The sequence below is a fragment of the Notamacropus eugenii genome (assembly GCF_028372415.1).
Source record: "Notamacropus eugenii isolate mMacEug1 chromosome Y unlocalized genomic scaffold, mMacEug1.pri_v2 SUPER_Y_unloc_3, whole genome shotgun sequence".
Taxonomy (NCBI): Eukaryota; Metazoa; Chordata; class Mammalia; order Diprotodontia; family Macropodidae; genus Notamacropus; species Notamacropus eugenii.
In genome coordinates this window covers 393,023-415,054 of record NW_027325131.1, presented here as the reverse complement: position 1 = coordinate 415,054, position 22,032 = coordinate 393,023, and the positions used below count along the sequence as shown (strand labels likewise).

At 37.7% G+C, this 22,032-nt stretch overlaps 1 pseudogene; it reads left to right on the top strand.

Moving 5' to 3' along the window:
* The first annotated feature begins 12,810 nt into the window (after positions 1-12,810).
* Positions 12,811-13,683, top strand: LOC140516998 (olfactory receptor 4P4-like; annotated as a pseudogene).
* Positions 13,684-22,032: the final 8,349 nt, after the last annotated feature.

Genomic DNA, 22,032 nt, shown 5'->3' with positions numbered 1-22,032 from the left:
TGGCCCAGCCTATATGTCAGCTGCATTTAAAAAATTCTGCTATGAATTTTACATCTATCATGTTACTGGCATTCCTTATAACCCTACAGGTCAAGCCATTGTTGAAAGGGCAAATCGTTCCCTCAAGGTTTACTTGCAAAAACAAAAAGGGGGAATTACACAAGGCCCTCAGGCATCTCTCAATTTAGCCTTATATACATTAAATTATTTAAAATTCGATGATAAGAATCTTTCAGCAGCCATGAAATATGTTATTGCTATAAAAACATCAAAAGGAACTTCACTTCTAGAAAAAACACAAATAGAAAATGAAGGAAAACAGGCCATGTGGCGTGATGCAGAAGGACTATGGCATGGTCCAGGAAAAATAATCATATGGGGAAAGGGTTATGCTTGTGTTTCCACAGGAAAAGAGAAAGAACAGTGGGTACCAGTATGCAGGCTTCAGCTGATAGAAGAGAGAGACAACGGGAAGAAAATCACAGGGCAAGAGATTGAGAGCAGCAAAGCGGAGAAAGAAGCTGGAAGAATAAATAAGAAGTTTTTGTCTTCAAAATGAGGAAGTTGATTCTGTTTCTCTTAGTGACTCTTGGGGTCGGAGAAAGTCCAACTCCGACCCAGGAGACAAGTGGGGATGCACATCACTGGGCGTTCATCCCGAATCCTCCGTGGGTGAGGGCCATAAGATGGGGTGAAAAGATACCAACACTAGTATTACATGGCAGTTTATCACTCATGTTTGGGGGTACAGGTTTTAAATCTATAGGTAAATCAAATAGTTCACAGCCAAGGATGAACTTTACTGGATTGATCGCAGGACTACCACTCTGTCTTCAAAAGAAGGTTGTTGGACGATGGACTGGTACTACATGGGTTTTTAATAATGTAGTGGCCCATACGACATGGTGTGCAAATATAACTCTGGGACATGAGACTTTAGCTTATCGAGGGTACTCTAGACTTTTTTGCCAATGGACTTGGGTCATTGAGGGACAAGATATGGATAAAAAAATGAGAAATAGGTTTGAGACATAGACCATATTGTACAAAAATGAATGGGGCACAAGACATGGGACAAAAACGAGAAGTGATTTCTAGATCTGGACCACAACGTAGCAAGAGAAATGATCCTTATGTCTCCACTTATCGTAATTATTCAGGTTTTGTATCATTTGAAGATTGTCATTCACATCAATGTCAACAGACTGTGTTATTCTTAGAGCATTATAATGAGAGTCTTACCTCATGTCACAACCTATCGCATTTTAGGCCAGATCGCTATGTCTCAGAATATCCTAGTCCTAGATATGTTACTAACAAGGATTCTGATACAGCAGGGATTGAACGGGTGATTGCCGCTATTGGGGGGCAGACAGTACAAAGTTTTGTAGGACCATTTATTGTTGTAAGACCAAATGGTAAAATAACTACAAACCATATTAGTTTTATGGCGCGAGTATGTTTAGGATTATCTCATGCCTTTATGTGGGATTGTGCAAGTCAGTCTACACTCGTGCCACATATGAATATGACAGGGATATTCAATTTAACTTGTTCAAATTGTTCAGTACATGAATGCATGGGGCCACAATTTGATAAAGGAAGGCTTTACATCATTGCTAGGCCAAAGTATGCACTCACAGTAGTGAAAACACAAGGATGGTATCGCACTCCGGCTGACAATATTATGTCAGTATTAGATCAAAAGATAACAAGTATGATGCGATTGAAAAGATGTATCTCATGTGTAGTCTTAGGTATAACCTTATTAGTTGAGCTAATTGTTAGTTCTACCGCTCTCGCAATGTCTGTTTCTAACACACAGAATAGTGTCCAGGAAGCAAATGCTCTTCATGATCTCATGCGCAATGTCTCAGAAGGATTTCAACGTCAGGATCAAATGGATAAGGAATTTTACAATGCTATTCGTGCTTTACAGAAAGCAGTACTGTTCTTGGGACATGAAGTTGCATATCTAGAATTACAATCAAAGTTGCAATGTGATTATAGGTACAATACTTTTTGTCTTACTCCAAAACAGTATGATGCAACTGAAATGGCATGGGAAAAGATTCGGGCTCAATTACAAGGTGTAATCAGTGATAATATGACCTTAGAGCTCCAGCAATTGATTCAATTGGCAGAAAATATCAATCAGGCTTCCCATGAAGACCTACTTCCACATAAAACTGCTCAAAATATCTTAGATTTTTTCCAACATGCTGATCCCTGGCACTCACTAAAAACTTGGCTAATTTCATTAGGATCAGGAGTACTAACGTTGCTTATATTAGTTGCTATTATACCAATATTATTAAAATGGATATTGTTAACAATCCATAATTCCCTCTTCTCCACTAAACATACCATGTTGGCTATGAAAGAACAACTGCACCAAAACAAAAAGGGGGAGTTGTAACGGGACGAGTTAGAGCCGACCCCTATCCATTTCAGGACGCCACACTGAGAGCCTGCCTAGATAACCTAGGGGCTTGTCAGTAGGGGTGGAACTAGATGGATTTCAGGAGGAAGGGTCTCGTCTTTGTTTGCAACGTGGCAGTTCTTTGTCCTGGCTCCGGATGTCCAGTGGAGAAGACACCCATATAAGGAAAGGTGATAGGTGATAGGTTCAACGTGAAAGGTGATAGGTGATAGGTTCCACGTAAGGCTTAGGAATGTACGTAGTTAAGACTATATATGCATGTGATTTAGAGGAATTAAACGTAGTCTTCACCACCTTTGTCTCCCGCCCCATTTCATTACTCACGAGATCAAGGCCTCTTGCCAGACAAGAGCCTTGGGTCGGGGTCAGGGGTTCCCGTAAATGATCTAGGGGACCCCAACACCAGTGGAGAGAAAATCCTACTTGCAATTCCAGGGCAGAGAAAAAGTGCTTTTAGTTGCTCACACACCAGAAGGCACGCCAGGAAAGGAGTGCAATCCTCTCCCTTGATTGCACCCTCTTGGAGGAACAAAGACCTTACAGGTACCTAGAGATATCTCACAGAGCAGCTGCACGAAACCTCTGAAGGTTAGGGGGGTATACCTTCCACTTGACAAAAGACTCAAAAGTCAAGCACTTGGTTGGGAAAATGCCCCAAAAGAGAAAAAAAAATAAGACTACCGAACGTTACTTTCTTGGTGAAAAAGGTATTTTCTTCCGTACTTTCAGAAGAGGAAGAGCAAAATTTACAATCAGAAGAAGACAGCAAAGGCAATTCTTCTGTATGCAAAGCCTCCAAAAACTTTTCGATGGTCTCATGCCATAGAGATCTCAAACAGGATTTTGAAAATTAAGTAAGGGAGGTGGAGGAAAAATTGGGAAGGGAAATGAGAGCAATGAAAGAAAATCATGAAAAGCCATTCAACATCTTGCTAGAGGAGACCCCAAAAAATGCTGAAAAAAAAATAACACCTTTGAAAATAGACTAACCCAAATGACTAAAGAGGCTCAGAAAGCCAATGAGGAGAAGAATGCTTTGAAAAACAGAATTAGTCAAATGGAAAAGGAGGTTCAAAATCTCCCTGAAGAAAATAGTTCTTTCAAAATTAGAATGGAACAAATGGAAGCTAATGATTTTTTGAGAAACCAATACATTATAAAACAAAAGAAAAATGAAAAAAATAGAAAACTATGCAAAATATCACTCTGGAAAAACAACTGACCTGTAAATTAGATTCAGGAGAAATTATTTGAACATTATTGGTCTACCTGAAAATCACCGTGAAACAAAGACCCTAGACTCCATCTTCCTAGAAATTATCAAGAAAAGGTGCCTTAATATTCTAGAACCAGAGGGCAAAATAGAAATGGAAAGAATTCACCAATAACCTCCTGAAAGAGTTTTCATAAGGCAAACTCCTAGGAATATGGTAGACAAATTCCAGAATTTCCAGGTCAAGGGTTACATATTTCAAGCAGCCAGAAAAAAAACAATTGAAATATTGTGGAAATACAATCAGGATAACACCGAATTAACGAGTTTCTATACCAAGGTATTGAAGGGCTTGGAATATGATATTCCAGCGGTAAAAGGCAATAGGATTAAAACCAAGAATCACCTCCCCAGCAAAACTGAGTATAATACATCAGGGGAAAAATAAAATTTCAGTGAAATAGAGGACTACCAAGCATTCTTGTTGAAAAGACCAGAGCTGTATAAAAAACTTGACTTTCAAATACAAGAATCAAGAGAAACATGAAAAGGTAAAGAAGAAAGAGAAGCGTTCAGGAACTCATTAACGTTAAACTGTTTACATTCCTACATGAGACCTTTTACAGATTTAGAGTAGTAAAAGGGAATATGCATACACACACACAGACACATATATATACACACATTTATACACACACAATACATATGTATATATGTGTGTGTGTGTGTGTACGTAGATACACACACATAAATACATAAAAATGTACACACATGAATACATATAAATGCACGTGAGTAAGTGTCTTTGGGAATGTAGGTATGTGTATATTATGTATGTGTAGGCATGTATATGTACATGGGTGTATGTGTTTACACATATATGTGTATATTTATGCATATATGCACATACACATGTATATGCATATATGCACATAGATACACATATGTACCTATGTACATATGCTTGTATTTATAAGTATGTATTAATATGCATGTGTGTGTGTGTACAGATACACGGCACTGGGTGAGCTCAATACGAAGGGAGAATACCTAAAAAATAAAATTTACTGTTGACTGGAAGGTACTAGGCTTATGAGAAAGGAAGATGTAGAATGCAGGACATCATCTGAAATGACACAAGAAAGAGCTTCTACAATGGAGTGGAAGAGGGGCAGATGAAAGAAAATAAGTGAACCTTACTCTCATGGGATTTAGCCTAAAGATGAAATAACACACACTTACTTGGATATTGAAATCTGTTTTACCCTGCAGAAAGGGAGGAGGTAAGGGGGATAAGAGAGGGAAGATAATTGAAGCGACAGCAAATTGAGGAAAGGGATAATTAGAAGCAAACATTATTCTGGGAGGACAGGTCAAAGGTGAGAATGGAATAAATGGAGGGCAGGATAGGACAGATGGAAATGTGGTTACTCTTTTACAATCTAACAATTATACAAGTGTTTTGCATGGCTACACATGCATAACCTGTATTAAAGTGCTTGTTTTTTCAATGAGGGTGATTGGGGAGGGAGGAAGAGAGAGAATATAGAACTCAAAGCGTTATTAATGATGTTAAAAAATTTAGCATGCAATTGGAAAATAAGATGTACAGACAATGGGGTATAAAAATCTATTTTACCCAACAGGAAAATAGGGAGAAGTAGGATGGAAGAAGGGGCAGTAATGTGTCCAGCCTAATGCTGTGAGCTGCCGGGTCCTCTTACCTATCTCACGTCTTCGGTGGCCAGCCGGATAAACATATGAGAGAAAAGACCTCCAGAGTCAGACAGAGGTGTAGGCTTTATTCCGGATACAAGCTACATATCAGCATGCAGGGCAAGTTCTCCCCATGGGAGCTCCCTTTCCTTCCCGAGGATAAAAGACAAAAAAAAAAGTGAATGTTGAGAACTGAAAAATAAATAAATTATATATTAAAAATGAAGTGTCGTGGTGAGCTGCAGCAGGTTCACTAACAAATATGAGCTGTGTACACAGAAAATTTTTTAAAACAACATGTTGTATGGTCACTAACAAGCGGGACAATCATAATAGAATTTTTAGAAGAAATGACATGAGATGAAGCTTGAAAGTGATTAGGGAATACAAAAGTTTGAATTAAAGAGACAGCATTCTAGAAGAAGAGGAAAGGCAGTTAGGGGAGCATTGTACACAGGAATGGAAACATTATGTTAAGACCGACTTTGTTATACTTAGCTGATCTGAGCAATGCTATTATCTAAGACAGTTCCTGAAGACTCATGATAGAATATGCTCTTCTTCACATCCAGACAAAGGACTGTGTAGTATTAATGCAGATGGAAGCATGCTATTTTCTCTTTTTTCTTTGTTATGGTTTTTCCCCTTTTCTTCTCATTCTTCTTTAACAACATGAATAACGTAGAAATACTTTTAATACTATCATGCATGTATGGCTTCTATCAGTTTAGAGGCCATCTTGGGGAGGGAGGGAAATTTAGAATTCAAAATCTTATAAAGTAAATATCGAAAGCTAAAAATAAAAAGTACTATCAAAAAAGAAAAAACTATGCAGATTAAAATTGGGACACGTGGAATTTTATATGTATAGGAATTCAGTTTTTCTAGAACATTGTGAAAGAGATGGGAAATGTGCTACAATCAGAAAATGTATGCTACAACGAGGTTATCAAAATTATAAAAAACAATTGTGGGAGTTTTTATTTAGGTCCTAGAAGCAACAGAGAAATCTTGAAACTTCTTAGGCAATGGTGTAACATAGGTCAATTATGCAGATGTTTTAGCATATATCTTAGTGAAAGGAAATTCTAATATCAGTATGTCAGTTAGGAAGAGATTGTAATAATTTGAGTGTGATATGATAAAGACTTCAACTACTATGATTGTCATGGGAGTAGAAAGTAGGTGGTGGATACAAGAGATAGAGCGGTGGTAAAATTAACAAAACATGAAAAATAGGGAGCTAATGAATTTCATTTTTGAGGTATTCAATTTGATATCCAAGTGTTAGAAACTTGTGGAGAATCTAAGATGTGGTTTCTGATATGAGATTTGAGCTCAGAAGAAGGAAGAGGGTTAAATGTATAAATCTGAAGATCTTCTTAATGTGGACAATCATCAAAGCCAAGAATGCTGAAGGTATTAATCAAGAGGAGGATATAGAGAAAAGTAGTTTCAGGACAGGAGCCTGTGATAGACATAATGGACATACATTACTTAAGACAGTGAAGAGTTAGTCAGGCAGGTAGGAGGAGAACAAAGAGGAATGTCATGAAAGCAAAGGGAAGATGTAATACTCAGACTGAGTCAGTAATCACAACTGTCAAAAGATACAGAAGAGGAAAGAGGGAGAGAGAGAGAGAGAGAGAGAGAGAGAGAGAGAGAGAGAGAGAGAGAGAGAGAGAGAGAGAGAGATGAGAAGAGTATAAAGACCATCAGATAGATATGGACATAAGGGCAGAGTCAGACTGAGGAGAAAAAGAGGACATGTGAGTGTGTCTGACGGAAAGAAATAAAAGCACTTTTTTCTGTAGGATCAGTGAGGACTTCATGAAGAAATTGCCGATTAAGATGAACACTAATTTCATTTTTCATTCTAAGAGTAAAGAGTCTGGCAAACAAAGCCATGGTACTTAAACACTGATATTTATGTGAGTACTGTAATTTTCCTGAAAAGTGGAGTATTTTGGGTGTCAAAAAAATTTCTTCATTTTGTAAAGAATAAGTAGCTAGTGCATTCAGTTTTAATCCTAATCCTAAAGAAGGACAATGCCAAAGAATGTTCAAAGTACTGAACAATTGTGTTTATTTCACATGTCATCGAGATTAGGTTTAAGAATATGCAAACTTGCTTTTAATAATATGTGAACTAAGAACTACCAGAAGAGCAGGCTCATTTTGAGAGAGGCAAAGGAACTAGAGTTCAAATTCTCAATATTTGCCGGATTGTACAGAAAACAAGGGATTTCCAGGGGGAAAGTCTACTTCTGCTTCACTGACTACATTGAAGCCTATGTGTGGATCATAGCAAAATGTAGCAAGTTCTCAAAGAGGTAGGAGTACCAAAGCATTTTATTTCTCTCTTTAGGAACCAGTATGTGGATCAAGAAGCAACTAAGTATGGAACAAATGATTGATTTAAGATTGGGAAAGAAGTACGACTAGTCTATATATTGTCACTTTATTTATTTAGATTTAATATGCATCCTATATCATGTGAAATGACAGACTGGATGAACCAAAAGCTGTGATTAAGATTACTTGGAAAAATATCAGCAATCCCAGATATGCCATTGTGATGGCAGAAATTGGGGAAGAATTTTTAAAAACTCTCTTGATGAAGGAGAAAGAGGAGAGTGTAAGAGCTGACTTGAAACTTAACATTAAAAAAAATGGCCAAACGTCGTGGCAACCAGTTCCATCACTTCCTTGCAAATGGATGCAATAAAAGCGGAGACAGTGTCTGATATTATATTTTCGTGTTCAAAGATTACTCCTGTCAAATGCACACTCAGATATTGAGGGGAAATACAGATCTATTATCTTTCAGCTGCCATATCTATCAACCTACAAAATCTATCTGTGGGCAAGTGGACATTGCAGGTACCTTCTATGTTTCTGTTACATGAATGGGTTCAATTGAATAATAAGGGTGAAGGAGTCTAATATATTACTGAAATATATTTAAATATATGCATGCTGTTTTACCCAATAAACCACAAACTGCTCAAAGGCAATGATTATTTAATTTTTGGCTATATCCTCAGCATCTTGAATGGAGTCTGTTACTTTTTAAATTTTATTTTCTCATTTTGAAATAGAGCCAATATTACATTGGTATATAGAATTCCTGAAGAAGCTTTTTTTTTGGAGGGGCAAATGAATCGAAGTTCACACAGCTAGTATGCATCTGAGGTCATTCTGAATTCAGGTCTTCCTGACTCCAGGGATGGTGCTCTATCCCCCGCATCACCTTGATGCCACCTGATAAAGGCATCTTACCTCCAATGAGGAAAAGTACTTGCTTTGTAATAGGGCAGTGTTCCACGGGGCATCAAAAGATTAAGCTTTTTATTATAGTGACACTGGCAATCTCTGCTAAAGTCTGAACTTCAACTGAGATCTTCCTGACTCTGAGGTAATGACTGCATCACGTCATTTTTACTCCCTTGTGTAGACTTGTCTGGTAGATCCAGGTGTTTAATAAATGCTCGATTGAACAACTGACTTATTGACTAATCCTGAAATTTGTATTTGTATTTTGATATTTTGCTTTTCTAAGTTGCTTGGAAATGTTTGCAGGAGAACAAGTCTCAAGGGTGCTTCACAAACCTTTAAAATCACTTTTCTATGTGATTTCACAGAAAGCAGTCAATGGATTAAATATTTTGCATGGAGTCAATAATGTGGAAAATCCATTTGCCTTTTGAGCTCCAGAAAAGAAGGGAACACTCCTCTCTCCTTAGAATAAATTGAAGTTGCCTGGAAAAAATTACCTTCTGCCACCCCATCTGTTGATAATAGTAGACCATCCTCTTGGGAGACCAAAATAATCCATATTTGCCAGTAATGCTTGACCAGACGTCAGTCTTCTCTTCTTGGTACCAGGTAGGTTTTGAATGGGATTACATCTCCTGCGAATGAATTTGTCTTGTTGTGTTGCGGTATACTGTAAGTTTTCTTGTATGCACTTGTACTCATTCATTGTAGGACTTTATTGTCCCTAATAACATCACTCATCAAATTTTTAACAATATTTATTCAATACTTTTACATACACAAGATAAATAAGTAAAAAAGGAAGTCTTTGAAAGTTATTTTTTCCCTACAAAAGCAATAGTTTTATTATATGAGATAACCTAGATTCCTACTTCCCCATTTCAGATACTCATATGCTCTTATGTCATGTGCTTACCATTCTTCAGTGAAATTTTTTATTAATTCCTCCCACCCAAGAATATGCTTGAGCTTAAATATCTTCAATATTAAGGATATGGAACATTATTCCTTAAGGCTAGGTTTAAAGAAAAAGGTTCTTGGTATGAAGAACTTTAGTTGAGGCATTTCTAGAATCATAAAGATGGTGGAAAAATCTCTTTCTCTTTTTTCTTTTGAGTCATTTCACTATCACAAGCATTTTTGGGCTAGATAGGGTACAGCCAAGGAATATATTACAAAGCAAATAAATAAAACCGTTAAAAGCAAGAAGTTTGAATCTTGAATCTAACCATTAACCCTTAATAGCAATATGGCAAACGACAAAGCATTTTAATGTATTGAATTTCAGATTCAAATTTGAATCCCCGCTAAACTACTGAATGGCTCAGTGAGTGTCTTTGAAAATATCATTTTATCCCTATAATTATTTAGCTTCAAAAGGAGGCTTTGATAATTGAATGATGATAGATTTGTAGCTGAAACAAATACTTAAAATCTTCGAAGTAAATCTTTTCATCTTACAGATGAAGAAACAAAAACACAGAGAAGTTAGTGGTCACATGGTAGGGAGAAGAGTGGATTTGAACTCAGGTCTTGTAATTCCCAATTCAGAGAGATCAGTATGATCTCTCTTGTAAGTCATCCTGCCTCTAAAGTCCCTTTGTTGTTGATGGTCAATTGTGTGAGTAAGGTCAGATTCTTCATGGTCTTCTTTGTGTTTTGTTTTGTTTTGTTTTGTTGGCAATGATACTGGATTGTTCTGCCATTTGCTTTCACAGTTCATTTTACAAAAGAAGGAACTGAGACAAACAAGGTCAGGAGTAGAGAACCTGTGGCCTGAAGGCCACATGTCGTCCTCTCGGTTCTCAAGTGCAGTCATCTGACTTAATTCAAACGTCACACAACAAATCCCTTTAGTGAAATGATTTGTTTTGTTAAACTTGGACTTAATCAAAAGGCTGCACCCAAGCACCTAGAAGGCCATGTGTGGACTCAAAGCTGCAGGTTTCTCCCCACCACTGAACAAGGTTAAGTGACTTGTCAGAGTCATACAGCTAATAAGTGTCTGAAGATGAATTCCAAACCAGGTACATACGTCTTCCTGCATCCAGGCCTGGAATTCTATCCACTGTGCCACCTCACTGTCCCAATGTACCTTACAGCTCTACATCTTAGAACAATATTTCCTTTTCTTAGAAAAGATTTCCTTTTCCTCACACTTGTCAAACACAGCTCTTATGTAGGTAGTTCAGGTTAAGATTCTTTACCTTTGGAGTTTAAATCTGCTCTCAGAGAAGAACAGTACATGTTTTGCATTGCATTGTGTTTTTGGGTAACTATAGGGTTAGCTTACATAAGCAAAGCTCTGGGAAAATTAATGTATGAAGTAGCTGAAATTATTGTTCTTTCCTCTTGGGTCATTCTCCATCCATTGTTGTTGTTGAATGTTACAATTTACTTATTTGAGTTAAAATCAAGAGTAAAGGAACATTCCTATCGGGACTACTGGGGGAAAATAAATATATAGATGTATAGATGGATGGATAGATAGATTATGGACAGATGAATGGATAGATTAAGAGATAAGAATGATATAATAATGAATCTATGAAAATACGATGGAGGGATGGATAGATTAAAATGTACTAAAGATAGAGATATGGTATAGATAGATTAACTAACAAACATGAAGGACTAGGATTAATACTAACTCCAAAGAACAGATGATAAAACAGATGCCTCCCTTCTCTCTGCAGAAAAGTGTCACACTAGAAATAGTGAATATGGTTGATTCAGCTTGATTATTTTCCACAAGTAGTGCTTCTGTGGTTTTTCCCATCCCCACCTTCAAATCATAAGAAACAAGAATAATAAGAAATACTTTCATTCTTTTTGGAAGAGAGCACTGGTCCTACATATCTAATTAATCTACTGAATTATTCATTGGATCAATCAAGGTCAGCTCATCTATGTTTTATTTTATTTTTTAGTAATAATATTTAAACAGTGATAAAGCTTTTTTTAGATTAGATAGGATTCATGTTAGGATGCCTATTAAAATACCTTATTTATGTACATGACAATGTTTTCTTAATTTACAATGCAGATCTCGCCAGGAGGGGGATAGGAAATTTTTTTTTTTCCATAGTGAGAGAGATGGAAAGCAGTGAATTGAGAACTGCCTGTGACTGAACATTGACGTGAATCGATAAATTTAAAAAGAAAACAAATTGAGGAAATTGCAAAAGTTAAAAGTTAGCTACAGAAGAAAGAGAAGCATAACATTTAACCCACTTGATCTGAAAAATTTAAATTATAGAACATAGAATCTTTCTTCACGAAGGAGAAAAACCTGAAAATCACTATGATTTAATTTTCTCAAAGTTATGTTTGGAGAATCCATATTTCATCAGGTTTGGTGAAGCTAGAAAGCTCTGGCCAACATGGTAAACTCTTCAAAAGGATCAGCCGTACTGTGTTTGAGAAGGTTTAGGATAAGTTGTGTTGATGCTATGGTGATAGATCATTTTCAGCCACAGTAACAGAGAATTTTGTCTTCTTAAGTGAAGAAAAATTGCTGCTCAAAAAGTTTGCAAAGATACGCAAAGAACTATGGGATACCATTATTATTATTTTGAAGAAGACTTTGCTTTACTTTTATGCTTCTCTCCTCCTCCTCCTCTTCCTTTCTTCCCTTATCCAATACCAAATATCATGACTTGATTGGTTTGCTTGTTTTGACTGGACTTTGCTTGTCATTTGCACCATCCCATCACAGAAAAAAATGTAGGTAGGGTTACTTACCCTTATAATAATAATTTCATATTATGACAATTAATTATGCTATTCCTTATTAAAATTTTATATATAAATAGATAAGAGTATAGAGATATATAGGTAATTATTTAAGATATATTTATATTATTTTAAGTTATGACCTTGAAAGTGTAGATGCAAATGGATTTATTTCCCTTGTAAAAGTATTAGTGAACAGATATTTATTTAATTAATTTTTAATTATGTGACTTAAAATTGGGCACTTTAGTTTAAAACTTTACAATCAGTGTGACAATTTAAACAATCTTATATGTTTTACAATTATCTCAAAGAGGGTTTTATGCACTATAAATATAACTGATACCAATGATGATTTGTCCTATTCCACACAATTTCAGATTAATTAATAATCTACTTTATATTTGTCACCTCCTCTAACTACATGAAAAATCAGAACAATGTCACAGAATTTGTTCTCTTGGGACTTTTCATGACCAAAGAGATGAGGACAATATATTTTGGATTTTTCTTGCTCTGTTATTTTACAATCTTCCTTGGTAACTTCATCATCTTCATCACTACCACAGGTAGCCATCTGATTCAGCAACCCATGTACTATATTTTTGTGTCACTTGGCCCTCACAGATCCCGCCTATACTTCCACCATCATCCCTACACTGATCAGAGATTTAGCTGCAGAAAGCAAAAACATCTCATTTTCAGCTTTTTGCTGCTCACTGCCTGGGAGGTGTTGAATGGCCTTTGATCGCTATGTTGCCATCTGTAAACCTTTGCACTACACAGTCCTTGGTAACTGGTGCCAATGTAATATGCTGATATTGACTTCTTGTACAGTGACCTTTTGACATTCCATTGCCCAGATATTCATGGTCCGTTGGTTACCTTTCTGTGGCCGTAATCAGACTGACCACTGCATATGTGATGCGAAGCCCCTCCTGAAGCTGATCTGCACCTACATGCATGTAGTTAATATCTTCGTCATTGCTAACACTGCCATGGTTTGCTTGGTTGGTTATCTTATCCTTGCACAGTCATAATGTATAATCTTCATATGCACTTGGGAGAGGGTAGGCGCAGAGCTCTCTCCACCTTTGACTCCCACATTATGGTTGTAGTCCTGTTCTTTCCGCCCTTTGTCTATACCTACACAACACCTCCCAGGGACAACAATAGTGAGATAGAATGCTCTGTGTTATATGCTGTGATTGCATCCATGCTGTAACCTTTTATCTACACTCTAAGAAATACAGAAATGAAGAATGCTCTGCACAAGCTCTGGTACCGCCAAATATAATGGAATCAAAATAAAACATGTAGCAATCAACTTGGTCTATTTCTTGAGCCCATGGTGTCAAAATCTGTTTTCAAGTTTCCCACTTTTCTGGCATGAGCAGTACTTAACAATGATCCCAATGAAGACCGTTAAAAACCTGTGGATTCATCTTGTCTAAATTACTAATGTTTGCATAACCCAGTAGCAAGAACAAGTGTGTGTGTATATACTTGTGTATGTTTATATGTTTGTATGTATATATGCATACACTCTAACATATATACACATAAATAGACTCAGTTTATACAAATTAAATATTTATTGTACTAAGTAAATAATATCTCAAGTTGGCAAGTATAAAAGAAACTGACATCTAATTTCTTGTTAACCTGTGAAACCCTTTAAGGTTTAAAGTGAATTGATACTTTATGAGATAATAAAATTATTAAATGTGGGCAAAAACAATTGAATCTTTGAGTACTCTGTGAGAATGACCATGATGGCTGTGGGAAATGGGTTTGTAATCATAATTTAATAACCATAGAGGAAGTAGGGACACATAGCACAGAAATACAGAGGCAAATAATGAAAGGCATACTGAATCATACAGAATGGAAACATGGGATTGGATGCTGAAGGAAAGCAAGTAGCAATGTGGGAGATGGTGGTTAAGGAGAGAGGCATCCATGTCTGAACAAGTTCTAAAGTGTTCCATAGTATCTACTTCAGCTGCCCTCATGGCTTTTGAAACAAATTGTTTTTAGCAGTCTCTTCTGAGTGGAAGTGTTCCCATACTTGGAATAGATACCCCTAACCCCATCTCATGCATGAGCTTGAGTCACTTCAGGTACCCTCAACCTGGTTTAGCCTGTCTACTAATAGTTTTACTGGCATGCAGCCACTTCTCATGGTATAAGTTCTTGGAGCCACATGTGAGAATGGCAAAGGTGAATGAGTAGCTCTGAAAAGGGTCTAGTTTTCCTATAATTCACCATATACCCTATTGGTTACTTATAAACTTACTATACTGTCAAGAAGAGAGAGGTATTCAGGGACACCAGAAGAAGATACAATTTTAAAACTTAAGGAAATCAAATTAAAATGACATAATGGCAAGTATGAGGGTTAATATGTGTCATATATGGCAAGTCCTGGAGAAGGTTTTGTAAAATCAAAACAAATGTCAGAGATTGAAATTGTGATGCATAACTGGAGGTTATTTTCCTGCACCAAGATGACTGTCTTCTTGTGACTCAGTGTAAATGTCTTACAGAAGAGAATTGACATTGCATCTGGAGTCCTATGGAAATTTGAAAACGATATATAGTGGGAGATGGATGTTTTGCTTTGGGGATTTTGCTGAAGAGAAGGACCTCTTGTTTCCCTAGATGGGACTCTGAGTAGCCATTTGTCAAGAACCTCCCAACTATTCAGATGTTGGTGCTTCCCCATTCGATATATTATTTGTCAGATAGTTGGAGCCCTGTCTGTTGATCTTTGTACTAATTTCTCTGCCTGCATTTTTTCAGTTTGTATCTTCTCCATGTTCAACTTGTTGACTTTTCCTTTCAACCAGTGATATGTGTAATTATAGAAGGATTGCTAATTGCTAATTCCTTTGATGCTATCTTTCCTTTATAAAGCAGATCGAAGAATCTGTGCCTGTAGGTCATCCTGAGAATGTTGGATGCTTGCTAATCCACCACTACATCACAAAAGATTGAGAATTGAAAAGGGAGAACTTGAAAGAATGAAAAGAGCCACCACCATCACCATTATCAACACCCGATCTTACCCTAGACAAGTTATAAAAGGAAATGCAGTATTGTGACTTTATGAGCTATCAGAACCCACTGCGTTCTGATTTGTTCTATTTTTTAGATAGATTCAAAGATAGGCATAGCTTTTCTTAAATTTCTTTTCTTTCTCTTTTCTCTTTCAGAGACACCCATTATCAAAAAAAAAAACCAAATAGAACACCAAGAAAGAGAAAAATTGAATACCAAAGTCAGAGAAAGAAATCTAACATTGCATGCAACATTTAACACCCATGGATACTAAATTCCATAAAAAAGAGGAAAGTGCGCTCTCTTCTTTGGATTGAAGCCTGTACTTTCTAATTTCACAACATTCAGTTTCAATGCTTGTAGTTTGATGTTCCTTCCATATAGATTATTATTATAATCACTGCGAATACTATTTTCCTGTTGTTGCTGTTGCTGCTACTGCTTTGTTGTTGTTGGAAGAAGGAAGTGGAAGGGAAGGTGGAGGAGGAGGAGAAAGGAGAACAAGAGAAGGAAAAGGAGGAAACTTTTCCAGAAAATGATAAATTTACTTAAAACAAAACAAAAATACCACTTTACTCTTTACTGACTGCAGTAAAAATGAATGCTTTATCACTGGCTTATGCCTATTGCCTGGCAATATATTTCTCTTTACAAGGAAAGAGAAAGAAACATTTTGGCATAATTTGGTTTGAATATGTTGACACTTTCCCAAAAGCAACATCATGAGCCTCTCTGGGAAATATTGGCTAGTAGGCCAACTTAAAGAACAAGGTATGGCACAATCAGCCATATAAAGAGTGACAACTGTCTCATGGGGAAACAATTTCAGTCTTTATAGTCACCATGTCAACACCCATTGCCCATTTTCTACCCATAGAAACGTTTTTAACAATCATAGGATGATGGAATATATTCTGAATGAAACTTTTGCATAGATAATAAATTTCTTTCAAAAAAAATCTACCATCAATTAAATTTCCTTCTGACTCATTTTGCTTTTTTAAAGATTATCTGTAAATATTAATATGCTATACCTGTGTATATAACACAAGGGCATTCTTTAGGTCACTCTGAAGAACTTTGTAATAAATTGTGAGACAGGGGCAGAGCAAAGATGGTGGAGTGAGAGCAATTAGTCACCTAAGCTCATAGACAAACTCTTTCCAATACATCTACAAAAAGAATCTGATGAAATTTTGGAGGTGCAGAATCTAATAGGAGACATACTGTGATAGATTCACAGATCAGGACAGACTGCAAGGTCGATGGAAAGGATCTGTTCCTCGGGGCATGAGCCCACAGCATCACACAGCCCTGCGCATCCACTACCCCTGAGCAAGACATCCTGGGGTGCCCTGAGACAGCTGCAGCATAGCAGAACTGCGGAGTGGCAGCCCAGGGTGGGAGACAAGCAGAACTGAGCGAGTGAGAGTCGTTGAGCAACAGGTTTCAGTTGAATCAGTTCCTGAGACTATCAGTCCGCAAATTAAACATCTGTAAGTCACCTACATGAATTTCTGGGAGCCAAAATAGTGGAATGATCGGTAAATGCTCTCTCGCCTTCCCCGTGTTGACCTCTGAAAGAACCATAAAATACTTCCACAGAAAAATCCTGAATCAGTGGGATCAGCTGATGGGGCAAACAGTCTTGTATAACCTGAGGCTAGGAAAATACCTAAGGGGGATTACTCTTAGTGTCGTAGAGGTGAACCAGAAGTACAGGGGCCCCGGGAGGGCAGGAATGTTGCAGTAGGACCCAAGCATGCCTCAGAGCTTCAGGGGAAATGGGAAGACATTAGAGCAGCCAGGATCACCCAACACTGAGTTTGCCTTTGATCTAGCACAACTGAGATCTCCTGTGAGCACCCCACCCCTCCCCCACACTTAACAAGCTAGCCTCAGTACTGATTCTTGGAAACACACACAAAAGAGAAGAAAAGGCACCTGCCCTTACCCTTTTCACACCAGTCAAATCAACTTCAGATTCTTCAGCTTCTAACTGAAAGAACCAGAGGCCACAGCACACAAATCCTCACTATCATGAGCAAGAAGAAAAAAAGAAAGCAGGAAAAACGGAATATTTCTTTGGGGTCAAGGACCAAAACACAATTACCAAAGAGGTCAGTGTTGAGACTGTACTCCCATCTGAAACTTCAGAAGAGTCTATGAACTGCTCACAAGCAGAAACAGCTCTCCTGAAACAGCTGAAGAAGGAAACAGAAGAAAAACTGGCTAAAGATTTTAAACGTGTGAATAAAGAATTCCTTGAAGGGAACAAGCCTTTATGAAGGAAAATTGAATAAATGGAAAAGGAAGCACAAAACCTAACTGGGAAAACTGGACAAATGGAAAAAGGAGTACAAAAATTAACTGGAGAAAATAAGTCATTAAAAGGAATAATCGAACACATGGAAAAGGAGATGCAAAAGTTAACTGAATAAAACAATTTGGTAAAAATTAGAATTGGGCAAGTGGGAACTAGTGATTCTATGAGATATTAAGAATCAGTCAAAATCTAAAGAATGAAAAGGTAAAAGAAAATGCAAAGTATCTAATTGGAAAAACAACTGACCTGGAAAATTGACCCAAGAGAGAAAAGTTAAGAATCATAGGCCAACCAGAAAGCCATGATGAATAAAAGAGTCTGGAAAATATCTTCCGAGAAAGCATCAAGGAAAACTGTCCAGAAGTGCTAGATCCAGAGGAAAAAATAGTCATCGAAAGAATCCACTGTTCACCACCCAAAAGGGATCCCAAACTAAAAATACTCAGAAATATTGTTGCAAAATTCCAAAACTATGAAGTGAAGGAGAAAATACTACAGGCAGCAGAAAGAAACCATTCAAATATTGAGGAACTACAGTCTGGAGCAAGCAGGACCTAGTAGTTTCTACATTAAAAGATCAAAGGAAGTGTAATATTATATACTGCAAGACAAAGGAGCTGAGACTACAACCAAGGATCAATAATCCAGCAAAGTTCAGCATAACATTTGAGGGAAGGAGATGGACATTCAATGAAATAAGGAATTTCCAGATCTTCCTGACAAAAAAGTACAGAACTCAATAGAAAATTTGATCTTCAAATGCAGATCTCAAGAGAGACTTTTAGGTAAACAGGGAAAAAGAAAAACTTGTTACTCAATTTGGCAATAATGTTTACCTCCCTATAAGAGATGATACTTGTCAATCTTGAGAATTGTACATCCATTATGAAATATAAAAGGCATATACATAGAGGGAACACATATAAAGTAAATGAGGGGCCCAAAGGGCTACAAAAATGTGCATGCCTTTTGACCTAGCATTATCACTACTAGGACTGTAACCTCAAGAGGTCATAAAAATGGGAAAGAGTCCCACATGTACAAAAATATTTATAGCAGGACTTTTTGTAGTTGCCAAAAACTGGAAATCAAGGGGATGCCCATCAATTGGGGAATGGCTGAATAAGTTGTGGTATTTCAGTTGTGGTAGTTTTTTCAGCTCTGGTCTTTCATCAAGAATGCTTCAAAGTCCTCTATTTCATTAAAAGACAAATTTTTCCCCTGAAGTATTATACTCAGTTTTGCTGGGTAGGTGATTCTTGGTTTTAGTCCTAGGTCATTTGACTTCTGGAATATCCTATTCCATGTCCCCTTCGATCCCTTAATGTAGAAACTTCTAGATCTTGTGTTATCCTGATTGTATTTCCACAATACTTGAATTGATTCTTTCTAGCTGCTTGAAATATTGTCTCCTTGACCAGGGAACTCTGAAATTTGGCCACAATGTTCCTAGGAGTTTCTCTTTTTGGATCTCTTTCAGGAGGTGATCGGTGGATTCTTTCAATATTTATTTTGCCCCCTGGTTCTAGAATCTCAGGGCAGTTTTCCTTGATAATTTCATGCAAGATGATGTTTAGGCTCTTTTTTTGATCAAGGCTTTCAGGTAGTCTCATAACTTTTAAATTGTCTCTCCTGGATCTATTTTCCAGGTCAGTTGTTTTTCCAATGAGATATTTCACATTATCTTCCATTTTTTTCATTCTTTTGGTTTTGTTTTGTGATTTCTTGGTTTCTCATAAAGTCATTAGCCTCCATCTGTTCCATTCTAGTTTTGAAAGAACTATTTTCTTCAGTGAGCTTTTGAATCTCCTTTTCCATTTGGCTAATTCTGCTTTTGAAAGCATTCTTTTCCTCATTGGCTTTTTGAACCTCTTTTGCTAATTGAATTAGCCTGTTTCTCAAGGTGTTATTTTCTTCAGCATTTTTTTGGGTCTCCTTTAGCAGGGTGCTGACCTGCTGGTCATGCTTTACCTGCATGTCTCTCATTTCTCTTCCCAGCTTTTCCTCCACCTCTCTAACTTGATTTTCAAAATTCTTTTTGAGCTCTTCCATGGCCTGATCCCATTGAGTGGGCTGGGATACAGAAGCCTTGACTTCTGTGTCTTTCCCTGATGGTAAGCATTGTTCTTACTCATCAGAAAGGAAGGGAGGAAATGCCTGTTAACCAAGAAAGTAACCTTCTATAGTCTCATTTCTTTTCCCTTTTCTGGGCATTTTCCCAGCCAGTGACTTGACTTGTGAATATTCTCTTCACACCCACTTCGCCTCCAGATCCTCCCAGCTAGCACTTGTGGTCTGAGATTCAAATGCTGCTTCCCAGCCTCAGGGCTTTGGGCAGGGGCGGGACTGCTATTCAGTGTGAGATCAAGTTCAGGTTCTCAGGTGGGGGCAGGGCTGCCTCTCAGGCTCAGTTCCCTCAGGGGGTTTATGCAGAGACCTTCAACAATGGATCCGAGCTCCTGCCTGCTTGGGGAGCCCCAGGCTGCTCCCACCTCTGCTGTTGCCTCCCGAGGTGACCTGAGTTATGGGGGCACCCCACTCCCCTCTCGACCCGTCAAAGAGACCCTCTCACAGACCCCCGTCACCTGTGGGTGGAGGGACCCGAGCGGCTGCTGGAGATTCTGTCCCTGAAGCCCGCTTGAATCTGCTTCTCTCTGTGCTGTGCTGCTGAGTCAGGGCTGGGCTCAGCTTCACGTCCGCAGCGCGAAGGACCTTTTGCAAGAAGTTTTCAGGCTCTCTGGAACAGAAATCTCCTCAACTCCACCTTTCTGTGGCCTCTGCTGCTCCAAAATTCGCCGGGAGTTCTTTTTTACAGATGTTCTATGGTCTGTGGTTTCGGAGCTATGTGTATGTGCGTCTTTCTACTCCACCATCTTGGCTGCGCCCCTGTTATGTGATTTCTTCTATTTATTTTAGTTCGTCTACACAGCATGACTATAGTGAAAGCGTATTCAATAGAAAAGTGTATGTAAATCCTATATAGAATTGTATGGCCTCTTGGAAAGGGAGGAGGGTAGTGAGGAGTAGGTGGGGGGTAAAAATCTAAGTATTTTGGTAGTGATTGTAGAGCATTAAAAAAATGAATAAATTTTTAAAAATAAAGTAAATGAGGGGATGATAAAAATGTGATTTAAGCATGCCAAGGATTGTAACAGGAGATGTGAAAAGAAGGAAGCAGAAAATGGTCAATTACATCACACGAAGAAGTACGAAATTATATTAGAGTAGAGGGAAAGAGGGGAGGGAGATGAGCATTGTTTGAGAGGTACTCTAATCTGATTTGGTCAAAGGAGGGAACATTAAACTTAATTAAGTATATAAACCTAACTATCTCTAGAGGCAATAGGAGGGGAAGAGGGAAGAAAGGGGAGGGGAAGCTAAAAGGGACGGAAGAAATAGTAAGGTTAAAGGTAAGTAAAAGAGAGGGAGGCTAATAGAAGGAAGGGAAGGCTGCATGAGGTGGTGGTCAAAAGTGAAAACTCTATTGGGGAGGGAAAGGGAATAGCAATGTATGTATGAAACCTATATAAAATTGTATGCCGTCTCAGGGAGGGAAGGGGAAAGGAGGGTGAGGGAGGGGAAAAATTTTATGGTAGCGATTTTAGAATACTGAAAAAAAATAAAATTAATTAAAAAGAAAAAAAATAAATAAACTGTGAGACACATGCCATCACCAGTGATAAAGCAGTCATTTGTATTTCTGCAGCCAAGGGAGACCTAGGAGACATGGGAGACACTGGCAAAGGACCGCCTAGCATGGCATGTATCCATTATATTAGGTACTGTGCTCTTTGACCAAAGCAACCTTTCAGTAAGTCAGAAGAAGTATATGGTAAAATTTAGATGCATATCCACTCCAAATATTCATATGGACTATTTTTGTCTGACCTGTGATAGAATATTTTGAGTTTGTCTGATCAGCTATAATTAGGCACACTGTGCCTTGACCTCAGCAGAGTGATGTAATTTTATTCCTCTTCAAGCACGAAGAAAAACTACTAACCAAACAACCACCTGCATATAATTTCGGCCATATAATGCAGTTAACATACCACTACAGAAATGTTATATCTTCTTTAAGAGTTCAGCTTCAATACTTTGACATCTGTGGAGTTAAATAGTCATTAAGAGTATACCCAATTATTAGTCTATCTGCATTGTCACTCAAAGTTCATTTGACCCTTGTACATAGATTTGGAAAATACCCTCAAAATGTTAAAAGCCTTGCAAGAGTTGACTATTTCAATCAAAAGTAGA